Source organism: Bufo gargarizans, chromosome 4 (assembly GCF_014858855.1).
Source record: "Bufo gargarizans isolate SCDJY-AF-19 chromosome 4, ASM1485885v1, whole genome shotgun sequence".
Taxonomy (NCBI): Eukaryota; Metazoa; Chordata; class Amphibia; order Anura; family Bufonidae; genus Bufo; species Bufo gargarizans.
In genome coordinates, this window is record NC_058083.1 from 527157172 (window position 1) to 527175707 (window position 18536).

Consider the following 18536-nt stretch of genomic DNA (forward strand, 5'->3'; position numbering starts at 1 on the left):
GTCAAAGAACACCCTTGGATTTAACATATCCAGCCCACCCTCTCTCCTCTGCAGGTAGGTGATCCCTCTTTTTACTGGGTTTAACCTGTTCCCCCAAAGAAGCTGGAAGAACAGGCTAAAGAGCCTAGCCGAGAAAGATTCTGGCAAAGGAAAAACGACAGAGATATACAAGAAGACAGGGACCAGGTAAGTCTTCAGCATTTTAACCCTTTCTCTATAGATCAGCCTCCAGTTCTTCCATCGCTGAACCTTTGCATTTCCGGTTTCCAACTTCTCCTCCCAATTTATCCTGCCGTTATCGTCCCTCCCAAATTTAACCCCTAAGATCTTAATATAGGTGGAGGCATTCGCAAATTGTGGCAGATCAAAGTCTGGATCAGAATCCAGTGTCCAGAAAGCTTGACTCTTCTCAAGGTTGACCAGAGACCCTGAGGCCTCCGAGTAGCTTCTGATGGCTGCCGACAACATCTGCACCTCACGAGGCTCAGATATCACCACAGTCACATCATCCGCGTAGGCAACAACACTCAGAGGCAAGCAGTGGGGGACCGGCACCCCCTGAAAATCACACTCCTGCAGCGACCTCAGGAACGGGTCTAAGGCAAACACATACAGCAGTGGACTCAACGGGCAACCCTGTCTCACCCCTGCCGCAACCCTGAACGTGCCACCCTGCCAACCATTGACCAGAGGAAAGCTCTCTGCCTCTCTGTACAAGGTTTTCAGCCAATCAATGAATTGTCCCGGAATACCGTACTTTGACAAAGTGGCCCATAGATACTCGTGGTCTACTCTGTCGAAGGCTTTAGCCTGGTCAAGACCAACAACATATCTCCCACACCTCAGAGCTTTACATCTCTCAAACATCTCCCTTATCGAGATGACTGCTCCAGAGATGTTCCGCCCTTTCACTGTGCCGAACTGACAGCCTGCCAACAGTGCCCGGGACAAACAGACTAATCTAGAGAAAAGGATTTTTGCCAGAATTTTCCTGTCGACATTCAAGAGGGCAATCGGCCTCCAGTTCTTGATGTCGCTAGGCTCCTTACCTTTAGAAAGCAGAATTAGCGATGACACCCTCATGGACGGAGGCATCAGGTGATTTTCTAGACAATTTTTATACACGTCCACGAGGATTGGAGCCAAGTGGTCTCTGAATTTCTTATAGAATTCTGCGGTAATACCGTCCGGACCTGGTGCCTTCTTTAGATGTAATTTATCAATGGCCACTTTAACCTCCTCCACCGTTAATTCTGCTGTTAAAGGAGAGAAGTCCAAATCATGAGTATCAGGGCCTGGAGTTGCCTCCAAGAATTGTGTCATCTTCTCTTTATCCAAAACCTTCTTCTGAAATAAGTCAGTATAGTAAGATCTCACCACCCCCAGGATACCCTCCCGAGATTCCTGCAAAACACCCTGGGAGTCAGTGAGACCTGTGACCACCTTGTTTACTACACGCTCCCGGCAGTTCTCAAAGGGATCAGGTGACCCTAAGGAACCATAATCACGTTCCAGAACCAGGGAGGTGTACCTGCTGTACTGATACTGCCTTATCTCAGATTTCAGTCGGTTTATCTTTTGTTGGTCCCCCCCATCTGCCGAATACAGTGACTCCAATTCTTTCCGCAGCTTGAGATACTGGCTGTACTTACTCTTCCCCTTCTTAAATGACAGTCTCCTCAAGAGGGATCTGATCTCCTCCTTGACGTCCTCCCACCAGTCAGCCATGCTATCATAAAAGTCCACTCTCTCTAGTTGTTGCTGAAAAAGAAAGTGGACACAATCCTGGGCATAAGGATCCTCCAGGAGACTGGAGTTAAGTCTCCATAGCCCTCTACCAACATCTGGACGCTTCATGGATCCCAAACAGAAAGACAAGGCCAAGTGATCAGAGAAAGGGACAATTTTCTCACACATCCCACTAACCACTTCTGTAGGGTTCACAAAAGCCATATCAATGCGACTTCTTCTGTCAGCACAGGAGTATGTAAATTTTGGCTTCCTACCACCCTGTGTGAACACATCGCTGAGGCCTGCCTGCTGGATCATGCTATTTAGGACCTTGGAGTCCCTGGTCACTGCTCGGCCAGAGGATCTGTCACCCGATGTCCTAATGACATTGAAATCTCCAGCCAACACCACTGGGACAGAGGTAAAAAGATACGGCTTAACCTCGTTAAATAACTGGACTCTTTCCGCCACTGACTGTGGACCATAGATATTAATGAGCCGGAGTCGTCTACCATGGATTGTGACCTCCAGGACCAGACATCGACCCATAATAACTTCTGTCAGTCTATGTATAGTCACATCATTGGTGGTGAACAATATAGCAACCCCGGCATAAGGCTCCACAGCCAGTGACCAGAAAGAAGGACCCGACCTCCATTCCCCCTCAGCCTCACGTAGAAGTCCAGATGTGGTCAGACGCGTCTCCTGTAAGAAGATGACATCTGCATCAATAGATCCCAGGTGGTCATACACTATGTGCCTTGTCTTTCTTACTTTAATACTATTGACATTGCTGGAAAGCACTTTTAAAGAGAACCCGGCCATCATTACACAACACAAAAGAAAGAGCAGCGAGGTAATACCCATCATCATAGGTCGGAGTTGCCCTGCTTACCACCTGTCTCCATGTCCGATTCTACCTGGGACTCTACAGCATAGGGTTTCCTTTTGGTCGGGGGATCCTCAGTGTCCCCTTCACATTCATCATCTATTTTCTTCAGTTCTCTCTCATAATCTCCCTCAGATTCTGACAGTACTTCATACCTGTTGGATATGGCCATAACCTCTGACCCCTTATGGACTTTCTTCCTGACACTCTCGGCCATGCTGTACTCACCCTCAGCCTTACGGGAGGACTTGTCTTTTTTCCTCCTCTTGTTGCTCTTACTTTCCTCAAATACTGCTGGCGATGAAGAAGAGGCTACCTCTGACTGTTGCTGGCCCTCAGGGACAACCTCCATACTCCCCTGTGCAGTATCTGGGACCTCATGTTCTGGAGCTGCAGTACCTGATCCCTGCTGGACTTCTTGTGTGGTCAGAATGGACCCTGACATTAAGGCCTCCTCCTCTACAGCATCTGCCTCTAACAATTCCTCATCAGGAAGCTCCTTACAGACATTGTGCCATGCGTCCGGGCAATCTCTGTGAGGGTGACCCATCGCACCACATAGATTACATCTGATGTTCTGACAGTTTGCACTTATGTGGCCGACCTCACTGCACAGATTGCACTTGACCACAGTGCACACACTCGCGACATGACCGGCTCTGCCACATTTAAAACACTTCCTGGGCTGACCTGGGTAGAAGCAGACGCCTTTCTCTCTCCCAATGAAGAAGGAGTTTGGTAGATGCCACGTGACATTATTATGCTGGCGCAGCTTCACCAAGACCTTCCACCCTCCAGTCCAGATACCATCATCATCTCGGTTCTTGGTGAGATCAGAGACCATGTCACAGTGCCTCCTGAGCCACACAACAATGTCCTGGGGAGGGACGGCTTCATTCCAGAAGAGGATATTAACAGTGACGGTATCTGGCTTGGATATTGGAATAAAAATAAATTTACTCCAATCGTCAGTGTCCCTGAACCTAGGGAAATTAGCCCAAAATCTATCCAGATTAGACATGACCTTAAAGCTGATGTCATAGCCCTGTCTATCTGGTAGATTAATAACTGCCAAGATGTCCGCTGGCACAAACCCCATCTGGCGACACAGGAGTTCTCGGACCACAAGCCTCCGATCTGGGAGGTCTTCTTTGGCACCTCGATGTTTAAACCTCACTACATTCCTCCTTTTAAAGGCCTGACCTGTATAGTGAGCCCCGGAGGACAAAGATGGAGCACCACGGCTCCAGGCATTACTGGGGGGGACCTGGCGGGGTTCAGGGCCCTGACTTATTGGGGGGGTGTCTGCACTAGGGGGGTTACTCACACCTTCTGTGCTCGAGGGTAAAGGTGGAAAATCGCCCTCATTACTCTGTGGAGATTCCTCCAGCCCGTCCACCTCTATGCCATCATCAGATATCTCCCATACAGACTGTACATTCCCCCCAGACACTGACCCCTCAGGTACATGTCCACCATCACCCCCAGTCTCCGCCCCAGCAGTAGAGATCTGCTCTGCCACCCCATCACCTGGATGTACGGATGCATGTCCATTGTCCTGCTGCACTGTGCCTCCTGGGACTTGTAGTGCTGGTGTCCGAGGTCCATGTGTCTCCTCAGGGATAGCTGCAGATCCTTGTGGCCGCTGTTGCAAACTGTCCTGTTTATAAATCTCTCCTTTTTGAAAGGAAAACCTTGCGGCTTGCAGCAGAGGTCTTGTCGCTTGCTGGGCCTCCTCAGGGGTAACACTGGAATCCAGTTCAGCAGGAGAAAATCCAGATTCAAGGTTCAGGCCTTGGCTGGCAAAACGATCCTGGTTCCTATAGGACTCAGCAAGTGGTCCCATCCTGTCCAGTACAATGTCCATCTGCTTCACCAGGTCACCAAGTTCCAAGCTGAGTGCGTGTAGCTTACGGTCGTACACGGCTGCACAGTTTGGATTTGCAGTCTTCAGCTTGTATACACAGTCAATCTCCATTTGCAGCATTTGTTTGTGTCCCTTCAGCTCCTCCATGTTCCTCACCAGGTCAGGGATCTCCTCTGCTAGCTGCAGCTCAGGTGCACGGGTCTCTCTCGTTTGGGATCCAGTCTTGGGCAGCTTCTCAGGCTGTTTGAACTCAGCAGATCTGGAGCCTCCATCAGATTTCTCTGCAGATCTCTCTTGTGCCACATCCATAGATCTTTCAGCATTTTTGCTGCTGCTACCTCCAGACTGAGACCTGGTGCGGCCTAAGCGTGCCATGGTCACCACCTCACACTGCTGCAGGTTCTGCTGTAATGTCAGCCTCTCCAGAGATGTCCTCCGCTGCCTGTGTGCTGGAGGGGTGAGCTGCACACCTGACGCATGTGCTGCGCCCTGTCTCACCTCCTGTGCAGCCTGCAGGTTGGGATTTACACTCACAGAAGATACCTTTTGGGGATCACTATACTGCACTGGACGCTGCAGGCCTGGGCTGGAGGTCTGCTTCACATCACATCTCTTAGCTGTACTCACTGCGGCTGAATCCTTCTTTCTTTCTGGAACCACAACTGTTGCTCCATCTTTCTTACTTGCACTTAATGCACTGGTGTTTCCTCCATTCTGGTCATTTCTTGTCACAGGATTCACTTTTGGACTTGTATCCATACTGGAAAGAGCCTGGGAGTTCCCTCCCAGTGGAGGCCTGGAAGCCTGGGCCTTGCTTGGGGAAGTTCCCCGCCCAGGGAGGCCCTTCCCTGGGCTAGCTCCAGACATGAGGAGAACCACCTACACACGTCCTCACAGCTAGGAGGCAGTATTATAGTAGTTATATTCTTGTACATAGGGGCAGTATTATAGTAGTTATATTCTTGTACATAGGAGCAGTATTATAGTAGTTATATTCTTGTACATAGGATGCAGTATTATAGTAATTATATTGTTGTACATAGGGAGCAGTATTATAGTAGTTATATTCTTGTACATAGGAGCAGTATTATAGTAGTTATATTCTTGTACATAGGAGGCAGTATTATAGTAGTTATATTCTTGTACATAGGAGGCAGTATTATAGTAGTTATATTCTTGTACATAGGAGGCAGTATTATAGTAGTTATATTCTTGTACATAGGAGCAGTATTATAGTAGTTATAGTCTTGTACATAGGAGCAGTATTATAGTAGTTATATTCTTGTACATAGGAGCAGTATTATAGTAGTTATATTCTTGTACATAGGAGGCAGTATTATAGTAGTTATATTCTTGTACATAGGAGCTGTATTATAGTAGTTATATTCTTGTACATAGGAGGCAGTATTATAGTAGTTATATTCTTGTACATAGGAGCAGTATTATAGTAGTTATATTCTTGTACATAGGAGCAGTATTATAGTAGTTATATTCTTGTACATAGGAGCAGTATTATAGTAGTTATATTCTTGTACATAGGAGCTGTATTATAGTAGTTATATTCTTGTACATAGGAGCAGTATTATAGTAGTTATATTCTTGTACATAGGAGCAGTATTATAGTAGTTATATTATTGTACATAGGAGCAGTATTATAGTAGTTATATTCTTGTACATAGGAGGCAGTATTATAGTAGTTATAGTCTTGTACATAGGAGCAGTATTATAGTAGTTATATCCTTGTACATAGGAGCAGTATTATAGTAGTTGTATTCTTGTACATAGGAGCAGTATTATAGTAGTTATATTCTTGTACATAGGAGCAGTATTATAGTAGTTATATTATTGTACATAGGAGGTAGTATTATAGTAGTTATATTCTTGTACATAGGAGCAGTATTATAGTAGTTATATTCTTGTACATAGGAGGCAGTATTATAGTAGTTATATTCTTGTACATAGGAGCAGTATTATAGTAGTTATATTCTTGTACATAGGAGCAGTATTATAGTAGTTATATCCTTTTACATAGGAGGCAGTATTATAGTAGTTATATTCTTGTACATAGGAGCAGTATTATAGTAGTTATATTCTTGTACATAGGATGCAGTATTATAGTAATTATATTGTTGTACATAGGGAGCAGTATTATAGTAGTTATATTCTTGTACATAGGAGCAGTATTATAGTAGTTATATTCTTGTACATAGGAGCAGTATTATAGTAGTTGTATTACTGTACATAGGAGCAGTATTATAGTAGTTATATTCCTGTACATAGGAGGCGGTATTATAGTAGTTATAGTCTTGTACATAAGAGCAGTATTATAGTAATTATATTCTTGTACATAGGAGCAGTATTATAGTAATTATATTCTTGTACATAGGAGCAGTATTATAGTAGTTATAGTCTTGTACATAGGAGCAGTATTATAGTAATTATATTCTTGTACATAGGAGCAGTATTATAGTAATTATATTATTGTACATAGGAGGCAGTATTATAGTAGTTATATTCTTGTACATAGGAGCAGTATTATAGTAGTTATTTTCCTGTACATAGGAGCAGTATTATAGTAATTATATTCTTGTACATAGGAGGCAGTATTATAGTAGTTATATTCTTGTACATAGGAGCAGTATTATAGTAGTTATATTCCTGTACATAGGAGCAGTATTATAGTAGTTATATTCTTGTACATAGGAGCAGTATTATAGTAATTATATTCTTGTACATAAGAGGCAGTATTATAGTAGTTATATTCTTGTACATAGGAGGCAGTATTATAGTAGTTATATTCTTGTACATAGGAGACAGTATTATAGTAGTTATATTCCTGTACATAGGAGCAGTATTATAGTAGTTATAGTCTTGTACATAGGAGCAGTATTATAGTAGTTATATTCTTGTACATAGGAGGCAGTATTATAGTAGTTATATTCTTGTACATAGGGGGCAGTATTATAGTAGTTATATTCTTGTACATAGGAGGCAGTATTATAGTAGTTATATTACTGTACATAGGAGCAGTATTATAGTAGTTATAGTCTTGTACATAAGAGCAGTATTATAGTAATTATATTCTTGTACATAGGAGCAGTATTATAGTAATTATATTCTTGTACATAGGAGGCAGTATTATAGTAGTTATATTACTGTACATAGGAGCAGTATTATAGTAGTTATAGTCTTGTACATAGGAGCAGTATTATAGTAATTATATTCTTGTACATAGGAGCAGTATTATAGTAATTATATTATTGTACATAGGAGGCAGTATTATAGTAGTTATATTCTTGTACATAGGAGGCAGTATTATAGTAGTTATATTCTTTGTCAAATTTCTTTTTATTTGAGAAAGGCACAAAGTTTTGTAAAAGGGCATACATCTCGTGTACCAGACGCAGCTGGATAGATGCTTAATCAGCAAGCACACTACATCTCAAATGGTGGTATACATGACTCAAAACACCAATAACCTGTGCATACAGATATCTGGTGGGGAGGGTACGACAAGAGAAAGGAAGGATGGAACTGGGGGAGGAAAGGGGGGGGGTAAGTTAGATGTCAATCTGATATCTTGCATTCTATCATATCAAAGCCTAGAACTTGCGGTATTGCTTCCAGGGGGACCATATTTTAACAAATGCCGCTCTAGAGTGATTTTCCCAGTGGGCCAGCTCTTCAAATCGGTATAATTGGTCAATTTTCTCGGTCCACATCACGAACTAAGGGGCCGCATCATTCTTCCAGAGGAGAGGGACCAGTATATAGTAGTTATATTCTTGTACATAGGAGCAGTATTATAGTAGTTATAGTCTTGTACATAGGAGCAGTATTATAGTAGTTATATTCTTGGACATAGGAGCAGTATTATAGTAGTTATATTCTTGTATATAGAAGGCAGTATTATGGTAGTATATTCTTGTACATAGGAGCAGTATTATAGTAGTTATAGTCTTGTACAGAGGAGCAGTATTATAGTAGTTATATTCCTGTACATAGGAGGCAGTATTATAGTATTAATATTCTTGTACATAGGAGGCAGTATTATAGTAGTTATATTCTTGTACATAGGAGGCAGTATTATAGTATTAATATTCTTGTACATAGGAGGCAGTATTATAGTAGTTATATTCTTGTACATAGGAGCAGTATTATAGTAGTTATAGTCTTGTACATAGGAGGCAGTATCATAGTATTAATATTCTTGTACATAGGAGGCAGTATTATAGTATTAATATTCTTGTACATAGGAGGCAGTATTATAGTAGTTATATTCTTGTACATAGGACCAGTATTATAGTAGTTATATTCTTGTACATAGGAACAGTATTATAGTAGTTATATTCTTGTACATAGGAGCAGTATTAATTCTTAATTCTATAGATTTTAAACAATACTTTCTACCTGGAGACAACCCAGTATAATCTGATATCATTGTATTGAATCTGATACATTTTTTCAATCCAAAATATGGTTAAACGCAGCAATTAATCGGAGCCTCTTTTACCAATACCTACAGAAGTGTATGAAGCCCCTTTGATTCTGCAGCGAGCACTGACCTCAGTCCCAGCATTGTACACCATCCACTCGAAGCAGCTATGGGGTCTCACATCACCCCTGGATCTAGTAATGTCTCCTGCACCTGATCACGTCTTTGTCCAGTGTTCATGAACTTGTCCCAAGTGCCGTCTATTCTTCATATGTTATAATCACTGCCCTGATTTGGCCATCAGGAGTCAGGGGGTCTGTTATTTAGTGGTTGGCCCTGACAACCGTTTCCGTGGCTGTAAATCATCTCACGGCCCCCCTCGGCCTGCAGTAGCACAGTATGAAGAATGAGTTGAGTATTAACTAGTTCTCCACAAGAATCCAGAGACTGAATGGCTGCTGTGTAAACGCATGGCCTCGGGTCTTTGTTGGGAAACTGCGGGTGGATGGGAATGATAATCAAGCAGCATTTAAAGCATCTGATCCTCAGTGAATAGTTAATATTGTTCACATTCCAGTCAGGTAACAGGGGGAAAACAGAGAGCGGAGGGGACGGGTGCAGAGTGTAATGAACAAGGGTATAATAATTTTTGAAAAAGTCAGTATAAGGCCTCATGAACAGGAACGTATTTTGTTTACTGGTCCGTTCCGTTTTTTTTTGCCGGATAGGATGCAGACCCACCCATTTCAATGGGTCAGCAAAAAATGCGGACAGCACACCGTATGTCCGTTTCGTAGCCCCGCAAAAAAAAATACAACTTGTCCTATTCTTCTCCATTTTGCGGACAAGGATAGGCATTGCTACAATGGATCTGCGAAAAAAAAAACAAACGATAACAGATCCGCAAAAAAAAAACGGATGACATCTGTATGCCATACGTTTTTTTTGCGGATCCATTGTAACAATGCCTAAAACTGACAAGAATAGGACATGTTCTATTTTTTTTTTGCGGGGCTACGGAACGGACATACTGATGCGGACAGCAGACTGTGGGTCCGCATCCTATCCGGAAAAAAAAACCTGAACGGACACAGAAACAAAATACGTTCGTGTGCATGTAGCCTAATACTTTATCTATATAATGTACAACTTGCAACTTTTTTTTTTAACCCTTGAGAAACCATCAGTGAGTAGGTAAAGGTTGAGATTTTAGTTTGGTTTTTGGTGTTACATAAATAACGCTTAATCTTGGCATAAACAAAAAGCTCCACAACCTTCTAATAAAATATTTTGAAAGCCTGAATTCTGAAGTTCGGGCCTTGATAAATCTCCCCTTCGTTCAATTGTTCATAATTTTCAGTGTGTTTGTTGTCAGTGAATACGGACACTTTTGCTTACATTCACAGGCAGTAACCCTGCACACAGCCGATCCTGCTCTCAGCCCAGACGTGGATACAATTGTATCCAGTCCAAACAAACATCAGCTACACACATCTCTGCTAGTTTGCCACAATGTATCAGTCTGGAGTCCGCTGTTTAGCTAACAAAGCACTGGCCAGACCAGTAATACTTAAAGGGGTTGTCCGAGTTCAGAGCAATATGTGCATCCGGAGAATTTCATGCTCAGATGCTCTATGGGCAGAGAAAAGGCTTTTTTAGGCGGTCCGGTGACATACCGGGCTCTCCATGGGGAAAGCTAGGCAGAGGCTTCCATCTAGCAGTGTTCCCAGTGATGTCACCGGCACTAATGGCCGGGCTTTAGCACTGCCCTAGCCTGTAAAACTGCTAGGGCAGCGCTACAGCGCGCCCATCAGAGCTGGCGACGTCACCGGGAACACTGCTAGATGGAAGCCTCCGCCTAGTGCCCTGCACGATACAGGAGGGGTGAAAATGGGGTATGTCCAGGTTTTGTTCTGAACCTGGACAACCTCTTTAAGTGGTGGACCACTGTAGGGTGCCAGCGGTCCGGCCCCTGCAGACCTCCCATCATAGATGCATAAAGCCCGGGTGTCCTCTGATTCATCTATGACTTCAGGTCTGCCAACATGAGCGAAACTGCTGCTGTGGTGGCACATATGTCCTGAGGCTGGTTAGGTCAGGGCCTTGAAGAGCGGTAAGTACAGACTGTTTGATCAGGCTCATATGGTGATGGAACTTATGCCATCCTTATAAAGGGTGGACGTCACCAGCCAGTCTGTAATGCCGACCTCTGTAAGGCCTCCTGCACACAACCGTTTTTCCCCCCCGTTTACTGGCCCCCGTATACGGAACCATTCATTTCAATGGTTCTGCAAAAAAAACGGAATGTACTCAGTATGCATTTTGTTTCCGTATTTCCGTTTTTCCGTTCCTTTTTTTGCGGAACCATCTATTAAAAATGTTATGCCCAGCCCAATTTTATCTATGTAATTACTGTATACTGTATAGGCCATACGGAAAAACGGAACAGAAACGGGAACACAAAGGAAACAAAAAACGGAACAACGGATCCGTGAAAAACGGAACGCAAAACACTGAAAAAGCCATATGGTCGTGTGCAGGAGGCCTAAGGCTCCTTTTCACACTAGCGTTGTTTGAATCCGGAGTTCAATTCCGACACCGGAACTGCCTGCCGGATCCGGAAAAACGTGTGAAAACGGATTACATTTGAATCCTGATCAGGATTTTGATCACAATGAAAAAATGCATTGGAAAAAAACGGATCCGCCATTTATGGACTTAAACTTTTTCGGGTTTAACATGCAAAAGCCGGATCCGGTTTGACGGAACACACGGCGCTGGATCCGGCATTAATGCAAGTCAATGAGAAAAAGGCCGGATCCGGCGTTCAGTCAAAGTGTTCCGGATTTTTGGCCAGAGGTAAAAATACAACATGCTACGGTTTTCTGAAAAGCCTGATCAGTCAAAAAGACTGAACTGAAGACGTCCTGCTGCATCCTGAACGGATTACTCTCCATTCAGAATGCATTAGGATAAAACTGATCAGTTCTTTTCCGGAGGACGGAACTCAGTGCCGGAAAAGAAAAACGCTAGTGTGAAAGTACCCTAAGGCTGCGTTCACACGTGTTGTGAACTCCAGTGAAGAAACAGACAGAGCTCACTGTATCCAGCATAGCCGCGCACTGCCAGATCCTCATCAGCTACAATGAGATCCAGACGATTTAAGGCGTATATGTCAGAAAAAGGCTGGACAAAAAAAAATAAAACCTGCATTCAGCACTTTGTGTCTTTACAAAACCTGGCATATACACTGCCTGTCCCAAAAAAAAAGTCGCCACCAAATAAAAAAGGTCACATTCCCTAATATTTCGTTGGACCACCTTTAGCTTTGATTACGGCACGCATTTGCGGTGGAATTGTTTCGATAAGCTTCTGCGATGTCACAAGATTTATTTCCATCCAGCGTTGCATTAATTTTTCACCAAGATCTTGCATTGATGATGGTAGAGTCTGACCGCTGCGCAAAGCCTTCTCCAGCACATCCCAAAGATTCTCAATGGGGTTACGGTCTGGACTCTGTGGTGGCCAATCCATGTGTGACAATGATGTCTCATGCTCCCTGAACCACTCTTTCACAATTTGAGCCCGATGAATCCTGGCATTGTCATCTTGGAATATGCCCGTGCCATCAGGGAAGAACAAATCCATTGATGGAATAACCTGGTGATTCAGTACGTTCAGGTAGTCGCTGACCTCATTCTTGGAGCACATACTGTTGCTGAACCTAGACCTGACCAACTGCAGCAACCCCAGATCATAGCACTGCCCCCACAGGCTGGTACAGGAGGCACTAGGCATGATGGGGGCATCACTTCATCTGCCTCTCTTCTTACCCTGATGCGCCCATCACTCTGGAACAGGGTAAATCTGGACTCATCAGACCACACGACCTTCTTCCATTGCCCCAGAGTCCAATCTTTATGCTCCCTAGCAAATTGAAGCCTTTTTTCTGGTTTACCTCACTGATTAGTGGTTTTCTTACGGCTACACAGCTGTTCAGTCCCAATCCCTTGAGTTCCCTTTGCATTGTGCGTGTGGAAATGCTCTTACTTTCACTATTAAACATAGCCCTGAGTTCTACTGTTGTTTTTCTTCGATTTGATTTCACCAAATATCGCCAATCACGATCATTCAGGATTTATTCCCGCCACATTTCTTCCTCGAATACGATGGGTCCCCACTATCCTTCCAGTTTTTAATAATGCGTTGGACAGTTCTTAACCCAATTTTAGTAGTTTCTGCAATCTCCTTAGATGTTTTCTCTGCTTGATGCATGTCAATGATTCGACCCTTCTCAAACAGACTATCATCTTTTCCACGAACACGAGAGGTGTCTTTCGACATGGTTGTTTAAGAAATAAGAAGCAACTCATTGCACCAGTTGGGGTTAAATAACTTATTGCCAGCTGAAAGATAATCGCCCCTGCAGTAATTATCCAATAAAAGGTCCAGAGTTCACTTCCAGTCTGCTATTTGCATTTGGAATCTGTTGCTGTCAACTCTCAAGATGAGATCCAAAGAGCTGTCACTATCAGTGAAGCAAGCCATCATTAGGCTGAAAAAACACAACAAACCCATCAGAGAGATAGCAAAAACATTAGGCGCGGCCAAAACAACTGTTTGGAACATTCTTAAACTAAAGGAACGCAGCGGTGACCTCAGCAACACCAAAAGACCCAGTAGACCATGGAAAACAACTGTGGTGGATGACCGAAGAATTCTTTCCCTGGTGAAGAAAACACCCTTCACAACAGTTGGCCAGATCAAGAACACTCTCCAGGAGGTAGGTGGATGTGTGTCAGAGTCAGCAATCAAGAGAAGACTTCACCAGAGTGAATACAGAGGGTTCACCACAAGATGTAAACCATTGGTGAGCCTCAAAAACAGTAAGGCGAGATTGGAGTTTGCCAAACGACATCTAAAAAAGCCTTCACAGTTCTGGAACAACATCCTATGGACAGATGAGACCAAGATCAACTTGTACCAGAGTGATGGGAAGAGAAGAGTATGGAGAAGGAAAGAAACTGCTCATGATCCTAAGCATACCACCTCATCAGTGAAGCCTGGTGGTGGTAGTGTCATGGCGTGGGCATGTATGGCTGCCAATGGAACTGCTTCTCCTGTATTTATTGATGATGTGACTGCTGACAAAAGCAGCAGGATGAATTCTGAAGTGTTTCGGGCAATATTATCTGCTCATATTCAGCCAAATGCTTCAGAACTCATTGGACGGCGCTTCACAGTGCAGATGGACAATGACCCAAAGCATACTGCAAAAGCAACCAAAGAGTTTTTTTAAGGGAAAGAAGTGGAATGTTATGCAATGGCCGAGTCAATCACTGGACCTGAATCCGATTGAGCTGCATTTCACTTGCTGAAGACAAAACTGAAGGGAAAATGCCCCAAGAACAAGCAGGAACTGAAGACAGTTGCAGTAGAGGCCGGGCAGAGCATCACCAGGGATGAAACCCAGCGTCTGGTGATGTCTATGCGTTCCAGACTTCAGGCTGTAATAGACTGCAAAGGATTTGCAACCAAGTATTAAAAAATGATTATTATTATGTCCCATTACTTTTGGTCCCTTAACAAGTGGGAGGCACAGATGCAAACTGCTGTAATTCCTGCACCGTTCACCTGATTTGGATGTAAATACCCTCAAATTAAAGCTGATAGTCTGCAGGTAAAGTCTAGTTCATTACATTTCAAATCCATTGTGGTGGTGTATAGAGCCATAAATGTTAGAATTGTGTCCATGTCCCAATATTTATGGACCTGACTGTATATAGATATACAAACGAGTATAAAAGATAGGGCTGGGCCGGACCTGTTCTCACATAGAACGCTGAAAGGCAACGGCCGTTTCGCGCTGCTGCGCTTTCTCGGGCCACTGACCTCACCGCGCATATCTGCGCCTCCTTTTAACGTCATTACATGTGGTTGTCATAGTAACCCCCTGACGCTTTTTCATTTATTAAAAACAAGTCTACGCATTGACACAATATAATAAATTACTATATATTAATTTCATATAAAAAGGTCATTCCTCATTGAGACCAAGGGGACCCATGGCTGCCGCCCGAATGATCCAACTAGCCTCCTTTTGTAATAACAAGTGGTGCCTATCACCACCCTGTGGCATGTTCGGGACCAGATCAATACCTGCAAAGGTTAGACATTTCGGGTCGCCTCCATGGGTCTTGCGTACGTGGTTGATAAGTCTGGGACTAGTGATGGACGAACATCGGCTGGGACTATTTGCGAACCGCCTATTCGCGGCGAACCCCATTGACTTTAATGGCAGGCGAACCTGAAAAACCTTCAGGTCATATTTGCAGCCACAAAATACTTACTAGAAGTGCACAAATAGTCCCACAACATGGACAGTGACATACCGGACGGGAATCAATGGCAAAAATTCCCACAATAGATATGTATTTTAATCAGGGGCCATTTTTATGCGTCTTAAAGGGAAACTCTCAAAAATGTGCCCTGCTGGAGCCTGGAAAAATTTTATTTTAGGCCTCAAATATTAGGCATTCACCTGACAGAAAAGAACTTGTGATGATGTGGCTGGAGGTACATTAGGCGGTCACTGGATAACAATTTTACTGTAGACCACTGGAGTAGAGGCCCCAAAATTAGGCATTCACCTGACAGTAAAGGCCTTTTATGCCGCTGTATATGCATAAGACAAGGACCATTCTTTGTTCTGGGTGGTGGTGGATATGTGTGGGCTGGCATGAGGAAATTCAATTATACGTGGTAGTCACAGGTGTTGAATTCCTCCGAGATCAATGCCTCATTCATATTTAGAAATGTGAGGTAGTCCACACTGTCGTGAGCTAGGCGGGTGCGCTTATCGGTCACGATCCCCCCTTCTGCGCTGAACGTCCTTTCGGACAGGACACTCGACGAGGGGCAAGCCAACAGTTCCATGGCAAATTGTGCCAGCTCTGGCCACAGGTCAAGCCTGCACACCCAATAGTCCAGGGGCTTCTCAGAGCATCCCCATCTGCCATTAACCTGATGTAGTCAGACACCTGTCGGTCTAGGCGTTCCCTGAGGCTGGATCCGGAGGGCGGCTGTCGATGGGATGGCTGCAAGAATGATCTCATATCCGAAGTGACCAACACATCTTCAAACCGTCCTCTTCTTGCAGGTGCGGTAGGATTTGTACCTGCATCTGTTTCGCTGTGGGTGGAAATTCCTCTGCCAGCGCCCGCAACAGCAGAATGCAGCATCTCTCGCAGCAAGGCCTGGAAATTCAGAATTCTGACAGCCCTCTGTGATGCTGGTAACATGTCCGCCATTTTGTGTCTGTACCGGGGGTCTAAGTATGTTGGCACCCAGTACTGGTCCTTGCCCTTTAGGCCCCTTTCACACGGGTGAGATTTCCGCGCGGGTGCGATGCGTGAAGTGAACGCATTGCACCCGCACTGAATCCGGACCCATTCATTTCTATGGGGCTGTTCACATGAGCAGCGATTTTCACGCATCACTTGTGCGTTGCATGAAAATCGCAGCATGCTCTATATTGTGCGTTTTTCACAGGAGTGAATGGGGCTGCGCGAAAATTGCAAGCATCCACAAGCAAGTGCGGATGCGGTGCGATTTTCACGTACGGTTGCTAGGAGACGATCGGGGTGGGGACCCGATCATTATTATTTTCCCTTATAACATGGTTATAAGGGAAAATAATAGCATTCTTAATACAGAATGCATAGAACAATAGGGCTGGAGGGGTTAAAAAAAATGTTTTAAAATAATTTTACTCACCTTAATCCACTTGCTCGCGCAGCCCGGCTTCTCTTCTGTCTTCTTCTTTGCTGTGCACAGGAAAAGGACCTGTGGTGACGTCACTGCGGTCATCACATGGTCCGTCACATGATCCATCACTATGGTGATGGATCATGTGATGAATTTCCTTCAAGGACCTTTTGGACCTGGGATAATAGTAAATAATAAGGTTCAATTAGCCATAGGCTACTAAATTCCCATTTCTGGTCATTTAAAACATAACATTTATTTCTTTTATTAAGACTAATATAATCGGGAAGAAAAAAAAACAAAACTTTTTTTTAATTTATAGGTGCTGTTGAACTAGGGCGGATGGAGATATAGGTTACTTCACCTATATATTCTGCCTTAATCAGATGCGTCTATGCTTCTCATAGTTGCTGCTATTGCAACAGATTTGTTGTTTCTGCTTTCCAGCTCTTTTATTAATGTCTGTATAGATCGCGGTCATACAGGTCACATATGGTCGCTTTTACATTCCAATCCCTAACTTTCACTTTATTGTGTTTCGTTTTGTTGCGACTCCCTGCCGTTAGTGTGTCTCACACGAGGTGCGTCTGCCGTCACACCACGCTCGGACACATAGTTTCAACTGCACCTATCTTAAAAATCGGATTGTAGCTCCCCCAACATGTTTCGCCACAGATGTGGCGTCTTCAGGGGAAATGGAGCTACTGTCAACACGAGCGCTAGATAAGTAGGAGTTGTCCCGCGCATGCGCTTGGACTTAGATTTTTCCTGTAATCGTAGCTTCGTTCTACAGCAGGCCCGAAAAACAAATGTTTATTTCTTCTAAGTCCTCGCGCATGCGCTTGGACTTTGATTTTTTTCTGTGATCATAGCTTCATTCTACGTCATTCTACGGTCCGAAAGAACAGATGCTTGTTTCTTCTTCGCGAGATCTTTTTCTCGGTATTGGCAGATTCCAAATGCACATCCGCTGGGAGTCCGGTGTGTTTTCTACTAAGTCCATGTGCTTGCGTAGGATCTCATTGTTTTCAATCCTTTTCGAATCTGCGTCTATCTTATGGATCAAGTTAGAATGTTTCGCATGCGCCTGCGCGGTGACTTATTTCCAGTCATAGGATTCTTTTCTGTATATGTATTAGAAATCATATATAGTTGTCACCAGATGTACATGTGTGTATGCGTTAGAGTCCCTGTAGGCCAAATTCACCTCATTTACAGGTTTAAGTGACATCCAGCCTATTATTTTCATTATTTTTCTCTTTCCTCTATGTATGTGTATAGATAGTTGTCCATATTTTTACAGCATGAACATCATGCCTTGATATGATGTGTTTTAGCATATTCAATGCTCAATTATTTTATTTTATTTTGATCTTGCTGTTCATATACGGTGGGCTTTGATATTTACTCTATACCCTCAGTTACACGTTCATACCAGTCATAAAGACTGCTATCATACTGGATGTCTACATTCTTTTGCCGGTGTAGCAATAATCCTTGTTGGTCTTTGATAGCTTCACCGCATACGCATCCATCACATGTTCATTGGAGGCTGAATATATCATCTGTCATCTTGTTTTTCAAAAATTATATGTGGTTGTAAATTCTCTTCTTCTTCCTTCTGCAACATTTCTACATTATTCCAACATTGTATTCTAGGGTTCCTCCAAAGTTAAAGTTACCGTATATACTCGAGTATAAGACAAGTTTTTTGGCACATATTTTTGTGCTCAAAAAGCCCCCTCGTCTTATACTCGAGTCTAGGTTTGTCTTAGCTCCGGTAATAGCAGGCAGTGCGGGGGGCGGCGCTCACTCACTGACGTCACGCGCCTGCGCCACCTAGTGGG

General features: G+C 43.7%; 1 protein-coding gene across 1 annotated transcript in view; it reads right to left on the reverse strand.

Moving 5' to 3' along the window:
- The window catches only part of TOGARAM2 (TOG array regulator of axonemal microtubules 2), a 98395-nt gene extending 89095 nt beyond the window's left edge, over positions 1–9300 (reverse strand). Inside the window, 1 exon segment of the mRNA XM_044291322.1 lies at positions 9053–9300. The gene's annotated coding sequence lies outside the window, so the exon portion shown is untranslated.
- Positions 9301–18536: the final 9236 nt, after the last annotated feature.